This window comes from Colius striatus, unplaced genomic scaffold, assembly GCF_028858725.1.
Source record: "Colius striatus isolate bColStr4 unplaced genomic scaffold, bColStr4.1.hap1 scaffold_38, whole genome shotgun sequence".
Classification (NCBI taxonomy): Eukaryota; Metazoa; Chordata; class Aves; order Coliiformes; family Coliidae; genus Colius; species Colius striatus.
The window spans coordinates 891515-900147 of record NW_026908522.1 but is presented as its reverse complement, the minus strand read 5'-3'; positions in this window follow the sequence as shown (position 1 = coordinate 900147).

The window sequence follows — 8633 nt, the reverse complement described above, 5'->3', positions numbered from 1 at the left end:
AGCTGACTCTGACGGGCCCCGAGGTGCAGGTGCGATACACCACGCGGGCGCTGCTCCACCAGAGCTACTTCAACGTCACCGACTACGACATTGCCCTGCTGGAGCTGGACCGGCCCGTGGAGTGCAACCAGTACGTGCAGGTGGCCTGTGTGCCTCACCCCGCCGACGTGGTGGTGTCCCAGTTGAGAGACTGCTACATCGCTGGCTGGGGCCACACCACCGCACGAAGTGAGTTCCCCTGGGGAAAGCGCTGCTGTGCCCAGGGCAAGCCTGGCACGCTGGGGAGACGGCTCGGGCTGCCGCGGAGCCCAGGCGGGAGCCAGAGTCAGGCTGCGGGGACGGGCGGCTGCAGACGGGCCTGAGCTCCCTCAGGCTGCCACGGTGCTCAGGGCTCTGGGACACCTTTCTCGTGAGGAGAGCACCTGGAGCTCTCTGACCTTTGAGAGGAAACCTTCTCCATGCTGAGAGATAGCTCAAGGGCTGGGGTTTAGAGGCTGGGGCCAGGTTGTTTTGGCTGGGGGCCAGTGACAGGACGAGGGGTAAGGGGCACACGCTGGAAGACGGGAAGTTCCCCTGGAAGAGGCAGAAAAATGTCTCTGCAGTGAGGATGCTGGAGGCCTGCACAGGCTGCCCAGGGAGGCTGTGGAGGCTCCTTCCCTGCTGGTTTCCAAACCCACCTGGACACGTTCCCCTGCCTCCTGCTTGAGGAGAACCAGCTTGAGCAGGGGCTTGGGCTGGATGAGCTCTCGAGGGCCCTTCCCACCCCCAGCCTTCTGGGACGCTGTGATTCTCAGCCACGGCCCCAAGGCAGCCCCACGGGAACGATGTGTCCGATGTCTCTTTGGCAAGGTGCAAAGCCAAGGCCCAGGGAAGGGCTCTGGCAGCCAGGGGAGGGGAAGTGTCCTGCAGCTGCTGGGGGCTAATTCCTTGCTGTGCTCGCAGCCCACGGATCCGACGTGCTGCAGAAGGCCAAGGTGCGCCTCATCGATGCCAGGCTGTGTAACAGCAGCCAGTATAACAATGGCTCCATCCACAGCTACAACCTGTGTGCCGGCTACGCGCAGGGCGGCATCGACGCCTGCCAGGTAGGAGCAGCCGCGAGTCAGCCGCGGCAGCAGCCGCAGCCCTGTCCCACCTGGGGCTGCTGGGGCTCCCCAACACCCCCCTGAGCCTCTGTCCTGTGCTGCAGGGTGACAGCGGGGGCCCGCTGGTCTGCAGAGCTGCGGGCGCCAACTTCTTCTGGCTCGTGGGCGTGACCAGCTGGGGGAAAGGCTGTGGCAGAGCGCACAGGCCCGGGGTCTACACCTCCACCCAGCACTTCTACTACTGGATACTGGAACAGATGCGCTCAGCAGGAAGGGCTGCTGCTCTCACCCGGGCGTGGAGACGTTTTCCCAGCGCCTCATGGCCCTTTCATCGGCCAACACAGGCACCGACCGCGGCACCAAACCCGGCGTGGAACTGGAATCCAACCAGCTCAGGACCCTTTACCTGGGCAACATTTGCCCCAACTGCAGCACCAACACAGGCACCAAACCCATCGTGGAACTGGAATCCAACCAGCTCAGGACCCTTTACCTGGGAAACATTTGCCCCAGCCGCGGCACCAACACAGGCACCGGCCCTGACACAAACCCCAGCACCACCAGAAGCGGGCCAGGTTGGGTCCTGCCCATTTCCCCTCCAGAAGCTCAGGGATTTCTTTAGGCGGGTCCAGGAGCTCCTGCAGGCCATGAAGGGACAAGCGGCTTGAGCAGCAGGACGCCGCTGGAGGTGCAGGCCTGGGCTCTGCCCCTCTGCTGCAGGTCTTTAGCAGTAGCCATTAGGTTGGAGGAAGTAGAAGCTGTAGTTGCAGTGTGTCTGGTATCTTGCCCTGGCTTCAGCCAGGATCGAGTTCAGTCTCCCTTTGTGGTGTTCTATTAAACTGTCCTTGTCTCAACCCGTGTTCTCCTTTTGCTGCCACCACCACACATTGCTCAGCTCTCACAACGCCGCCAGACCAGGACCAGCAAGAGGAGGTCACACAGGAACTCCTCCAGGTGGGTTTGAATGTCTCCACAGTCCATCTGGGCAGCCCCTTCCAGGGCTCCCTCACCTCAACAGGGAAGAAGTTTTGCCTTGTGTTCCTTTGGAACCTCTTCTGTTCCAGCTTGTGCCCGTTGCCCCTTGTCCTGTCATTGGCCATCCCTGAGCACAGCCTGGCTCCAGCCTCCTGACACCCACCCTTGATGGATTTGTAAACATGAATGAAGTCACTCCTCAATCTCCTCCAAGCCCCAGCTCCCTCAGCCTTTCATCACAAGGGAGATGCTCCACTCCATCATCTGTCTGGCCCTACACTGAGCTCTCTCCAGCAGCTCCCTGTCCTCCTGCAACTGAAGAGCCCAGAACTGGACACAGTATTCCAGATGTGGTCTCACGAGAGCAGAGGAGAGGGGGAGGAGAACCTCTCTCCACCTACTGTCCACAGCCCTTCTAATCCACGCCAGGATGCCTTTGGGCTTCTTGGCCACCATGGTCCACTGCTGGCTCATGCTCACCCTGCTGCCCAACAGCATCCCCACATCCCTTTCCCCTACACTTCTCTCTGAGTTCGTTCCCCAGCCTGCTGTCTGGGTAGTAGGAGCCCAGCCCTGCTACCCACCCGCCCTCTCCTGGCCAAAAGCCACAGCCTACTGCTGCCTGGGGAGGAGCTCAGTCTCTGCCTTGAGCTTTGGTCAAGAACCCTGAGGGGCTTTGGCCAGAATAAGTCTTGAGAGGGAGAAAGCTCTCGAGCCCCTGAAGCACCTGGCTAGGGCACTGCAGTGCTCAGCAGAGAGCAGGGCAGCAGCCTCAGAGGGGCACAAAAGCAAGCGAGTCCCTGCCACGTCCCCCCAGGGCCAGATGCAGCCAGAAGCACCCAGCACACACTTACAGAGACAGCCACGTCTCTGGGAGCACTGCTGACAGCCACGGACAAGGAGCCTTCCTCAGGGACGTGCTGCAGAGCCACGGCACTCAGCTGGACTCGTGCTGGCAGCCTGATGACAACCTGGCCAGAATGCCCTGGGAAACACCAGCGCCTGCCCCGGGAGACATCCGTCTGCAAAGCAGCACAGGACAGCACTGAGACAGAAGCGAGTGCTGGGGCCAGCGCCGCTGCTCCTCTGGCCTGGAGCACAGGCGCCGTGTGCCTGGGGCTCTGCTCCAGCTGCAGGAGGAGGCACTGCCATGGCCTTGTGTGGAGCTGCTTTTTGCTTGGCAACAGGGGAAGGGAACTGCAGCGCTGTCCCTGTAAGCAGCTCTGAGCCCCACACGAGAGGCAGAGAGGAGCTTCAGCATTTGGAGCAAATGAGCGTCGGAGCAGCCAGTGCAGGGCTGCCCTGTGTGTGAGGGACCCCAGGGGCTTGCAGGGAGGACGGGTGCAGAGCCCACCTGCCCTGAGGAGGGACAAAGGGCAGAAGCTATGGTGAACACACTGACTGAAACCCCCACTCACTGGCCCCCAACCCCCCCAAGCCATTCGGGGTGTGGAGGGGGTAAAGACACTGGGATCAGGGCTCTGAACCAGGGAGGAGGGGAGGTATGGCAAGAAGGTGTTCTTAAAAGGGCTGGTTGGACTCTTCATTGTTGTATTCATCTGAGTTGGTTTATTTTGGCTATGTTTTGGGTTTTGAGGTTATGTTTCAGTTGATGTGGCATTCAATTATTTTCTGTTTCCTTCCCCAAGCCCAGTAGCCTGCTCTGTTTTGTCCTGAACCTTAAGTTGCAATTAAGCTCTCCCTGCCCTTTGGCAGTTCTCAGCCTCTTCAGTACTTGAGGCTGATGGTGGCCTTTTGTTCCCTGATGGGCCTAAACCAGGACAGTGACCCACAGTGCTCCCCCTCCCCTGGGATGGCCTCTGCAATCATTCCTGGCAATCATTTAGTACTTCAGCTTCTACTAAAGGCACAGCACTGTTCACACTGTCAGCAAAAGTCTAACACTGAGCAGGGCTGCAGGGAGGAGGCAGCTGGGGTGCAAGAAACCCACTCCACAGTGGCTCCCTGGGACAGGAGCACGGAGGCTGGGACAGAGTGGAGACTGCGTGGGCAGCCCTGTGAGCTCTTGCAGAAGAAGGGAACTTCTTCTACTGTGGAACTCACAAGCCGCATGTTTGTGATGCCAGGAAAGTGCCAATCAGGACTCAGTAGCCAATGTGACTATCAAGCAGGCCTTTCTGGCAGCGCTGGGCACACAGGGGATGGCTCCACCAAGTGTGTGCCCTGCTTAGAGCAAAACTTTCCACATGTCCCAGACTAGATCTGCATGTTCATTGCACCTTTTCATGAGTTCCCCCCATGGCCCTGCCTCAGCCCGCCCAGGTCACAGCTCCCTCACGCCTCCTTCGCTGAGCCACAGGGGCCTCTGAGGATGAAGATCTGAGTCTTCCTCACAGTGTATTTCTCACCTTTGGCTTCCTGGTGTTTGTCCAAACCACAGAACAGGCTTGAGCGGGTGCTGATTCATTTGTCTCACTCTGATGGGTCCAAGATAAGTTCTGCTCTTGCCAGATCACAACAGGAGTGAGATGTGCTGCAGTGACAGCTTCTTGTGACTCTAAGAGATCAGCCATGTCCTGAAGCTTGCACTGCCACAAGGGTAACAAGTTCCTAATGGCAATATTTCAAACGGTCACAGATGTGTGCTTGCAGTTTTCTGGCCAAATACTGCTCTGTAACATCTGCAATTCATTGGACACCCTGGGCCAAGAGTCTGTCACTTGTCTAGCAAGCGCTGGGCTTTGGGTGCACCTTGCTCATCAGACTCTCATTATCATGGGGCTGTTTAGTCTGCAAAAGAGGAGACTGAGGGGGGATCTGATGAATAGTGACAAATATCTCAATGCTGGGTGTCAGGAGGCTGGGGCAGCACTTTGTTGTGTCTAGGAACAGGACAAGGGGTGATGGGATGAAGCTGGAACACAACAAGTTCCACTTAAATAGAAGCAAAGACTCTTTCAGTGTGAGGGGAGGGAGCCCTGGCCCAGGCTGCCCAGGGAGGCTGTGGAGGCTCCTTCCTTGCAGGTCTTCAAGACCCGCCTGGGCACGTTCCTGTGTGACCTGCCCTAGGTTGACCTGCTCTGGAAGGGGCCTTGCACTGGATGATCTCTAAAGGTCCCTTCCAACCCCCACCATTCTGTGATTCTATGATTCTAAGACCCAAACACAGCTCCATCCCAAAGCCCACCCAGCTCCAAGCTGCCACCAGCCCTCACTGAGCATGTACTCTGCATTCTCCTTACCCCACACCTTTAAAAGCAAAGCCAGAGCATTTCCCAGCAATCCCGACGAAGGTCTGTGTGCCCAGAGTCACTCCAGCCCCACCTCAAAGGGAAGAAAAGACTATAAAATGGCTTAAGAAAGGGGCTGTTGGGGAAGGCACCATCGTGAATAAGTCAGGGAAGGTTCCATCTCAGGCTGCCTCTGACTCCTGGGAGCAGCCAACGGCTGCAGCTCCCTCCCCCCACAGGGACGCCTCTGGCTCAGAGCTGGTTGTGCCGAGGGCTGGCTGGGGAAGCTCAGAAATCCCTCTGCACAGTCGCTTCTCTCATCTCCTGCTGCACCATTCGCAGTCTCAGCTTCTGCCTGTGCTTTGGCACACGCTGTGTCCATCCCCAGCAGCCCACCAGCACCTGGGGAACCTGTTGCTGCCAGCAACTGCACCGTGGCTTCAGCTGGGTGTCAGAGTCTCAGCAAAGCTGGTGAGGGGTCACGAGAACCGGTGTGATGAGGAGAGGCTCAGGGAGCTGGGGATGCTGAGCCTAGAGGAGAGGAGGCTGAGAGGACACAGGATCACTCTCTACAGCTGCCTGAAGGGGGTTGTAGTGACCTGGGGGTCGAGCTCTTCTCATTTTTAGCTTGCAAAGTGGTACCTTTTGGAAGAAAGCCTCATTTTCACCATCCAAAGTGAGAGTTTTCTCTTCCAAACCCTCATTTGGGGGCCCATACCCTCCTTTTAAGCTTCCATTGCCTTCTTTGGAGGCCTAAGCCTCCATCTTAAGCTTTCAAACCTCACTTGGTGACCCAAACCCTACTTTTTGCTCCCAAAGCCCGATTTTCAGCTTCCAGACCTTGGGTTTAGATTTCAAATCGTCCTTTTCTACATCCAAACCATCATCTTTACTTTCCAAAGTCTCATTTTTGTGTTCAAACCCCCATTTTATGCTTCCTAACCCTCATGTCTTAGCTTCCAAACACTCAATTTTAGCTTCCAAATGCTCGTTTTGTGGCCCAGATGCTCATTTTGAGCTTCCAAAGCCTCTTTTTTGCCTTTTTCAACCTTATTGCTTGGATCCCAGCCCTCAAGGTTTTGATTCCAAAGTCTCACTTTGTGGCCCAAGTTCTTATTTTGGGTTTAAACTGTTCCTTTTCAGCTTTCAATCCCTCATTCTTGGGTCTCAACCTCAGTTTTTAGCATCCAAGGCCTCGTTTTTAGCTTTCCAAAGCATCCTATTGGGTAGATTTAGACCCAAACCCAGGTGTTATACACCTAAAAGAAGGATTTAGACCCTAAAAACTAGGCTTTAGGCCCAAAAAGTCAGGATTAAGACCCTTAAACCGGGAGCTTAGACCCAAAAAAGATGATTTAGATCCTAAAAGCTTGGGGTTAGACCCAAAATGGGTCTACAACTGCGGGTTTAGATCCCCAAAACGAGGCTTTAGACCCTAAAAGCTAGACTTTAGATCAAAAAAATGAGGGTTTAGACCCCAAAACTAGGGTTTTAGCAATAAAAAAGAGGGTCTAGACCCTAAAACTAGGAGTTTAGACACCAAAAATGCATATTTAGATCCTGAAACCAGGGATTTAGTCCTAAAAATACGGATACAGACCCTAAAACTGGGAGTTTAGACCCGGAAAACAAGGATTTACACCCTAACAACAGGGTTTAGTCCTAAAACCAAGGATCTAGACCCTAAATCTGGGACTTTACACACCAAAAAAAGGGATTTAGACGCTAAAACTGTGGGTTTAGACTAAAAAATGGGGATTGAGACCCTAAAAGAGGGGGTTTAGGCCGAAAACAAGGATTTAGACCTTAAAAACAAGACTTTAGGCCCAAAAAATGAGGATTTAGACCCTAAAACTGTGGGTTTAGACCCAAAAAATGAGGATTTAGATCCTAAATGTTTGGGGTTACACCCAAAAATGGGTATACAACTGGGTGGTTTTTAGGTTCAAAAAGACCTGCTCCTTTTTAGCTTCCAAACCCTCATGCTAGGGCCCAGGTTTCTTTTTTTGTCTTCCAAAGCCTTGTATCTAGCTCCAAACTTCTGTTTTTAGCATTGAAGGCCTCGTTTTCAGCTTTCCAAAGCATCCCATTGGGTCAAACCCCCTCCTTTTGAGCTGCCAAGGCCTCCCCTTGGAGGGCACAAGCAGGAGCTGGGCAGATGCTGCCCTTGTGTGTCTCTGTGCCCGTGCGGCCGCTGCGTGCCGCGTCCCCTCACACCCCAGGCTGCACATGGGCAGTGCCTGGGGGTACCCAGGGAGGGCCTTGGGTGGCCGCCCCTGTGTCAGCGTGTGCCCGGCACCCCGTGTCCCGTCCCTGCCCACCACACAGCACACACCGGCCCCAGCCTCTCGCCCCCCGCCCTGCAGGGAGCCCTCAGCGCTGAGAAGGGCCCCTGAGCTCAGCCTTCTCCTCTGCAGGGCCACAGCAGCTCTGGCTGGGATCTCTGTGCTGTGTCAGTGCCCCACAGAGAGCACAGACACATTGAGGCACAGACGGTGCTGCTGGGCGGGGAAATGAGCCCTCAGTGCCCCACAGAGAGCACAGACACACTGAGGCACAGACAGTGCTTCTGGGTGGGGGAAACGAGCCCTCAGTGCCCCACAGAGAGCACACACACACTGAGGCACAGACAGTGCTGCTGGGCGGGGAAATGAGCCCTCAGTGCCCTTGGCTGGCCGTGGGGGGCTGAGAGCTTGAGCAAGGGCGAGACACGGAGTGGTGTGAGGGGGATCCCTCTGCTCTCAGCAGGGGCTGGGGCTGTGCAGGCTCACAGGGGACGGGCACAAAGGGGCAGCAACAGGGCGCTGGGCACCAGGCAGGGGCACAGCCCGGCTGCCCTGGCTCTGCTCTCACCCACAGCCCGTCCTCTGGCCTCGCAGCCCTCACTCAGTTCTCCCTGAGGGCAGCAGAAACGCTGAGGGCTCCTGTGCAAATCCATCCCTGCACAGACACTGCTCTCTCCTGCTACACTCAGTGCAACTGAACCCCCCTCAACGTCCCGTTTCTGCTCTGTCGCCGCTTCCTCTCAGAGATGCAGCGAGAGAACAGAGCAGGGCAGGAGCAAGTCCTCAGCTGTTTGGTCTCTGCTGCACAAGTACCACAAAGACAAAGCCTGGACTACACTCCTTCCTTGAACCATCAGCCATCAGCAGAGGAAGACAGCTTCAGCCAGTCGGTGCACCCCTGCTATTACATCTGGGCACCAGAGCCAGGACTCCAGTTTGGCAGCAAGAAACAGCTGCATTAGCTTATGGCAAGATCCTCCCCAAAAATGTGACACAGAGATGCCAGGGCACACGGCAGGCTACAGGAATGGCAGCCTTGGTGGTGACCTGCTGATCTGTGCTGATCCACCTGCTCATACACAGAGAGAAAGGGAACC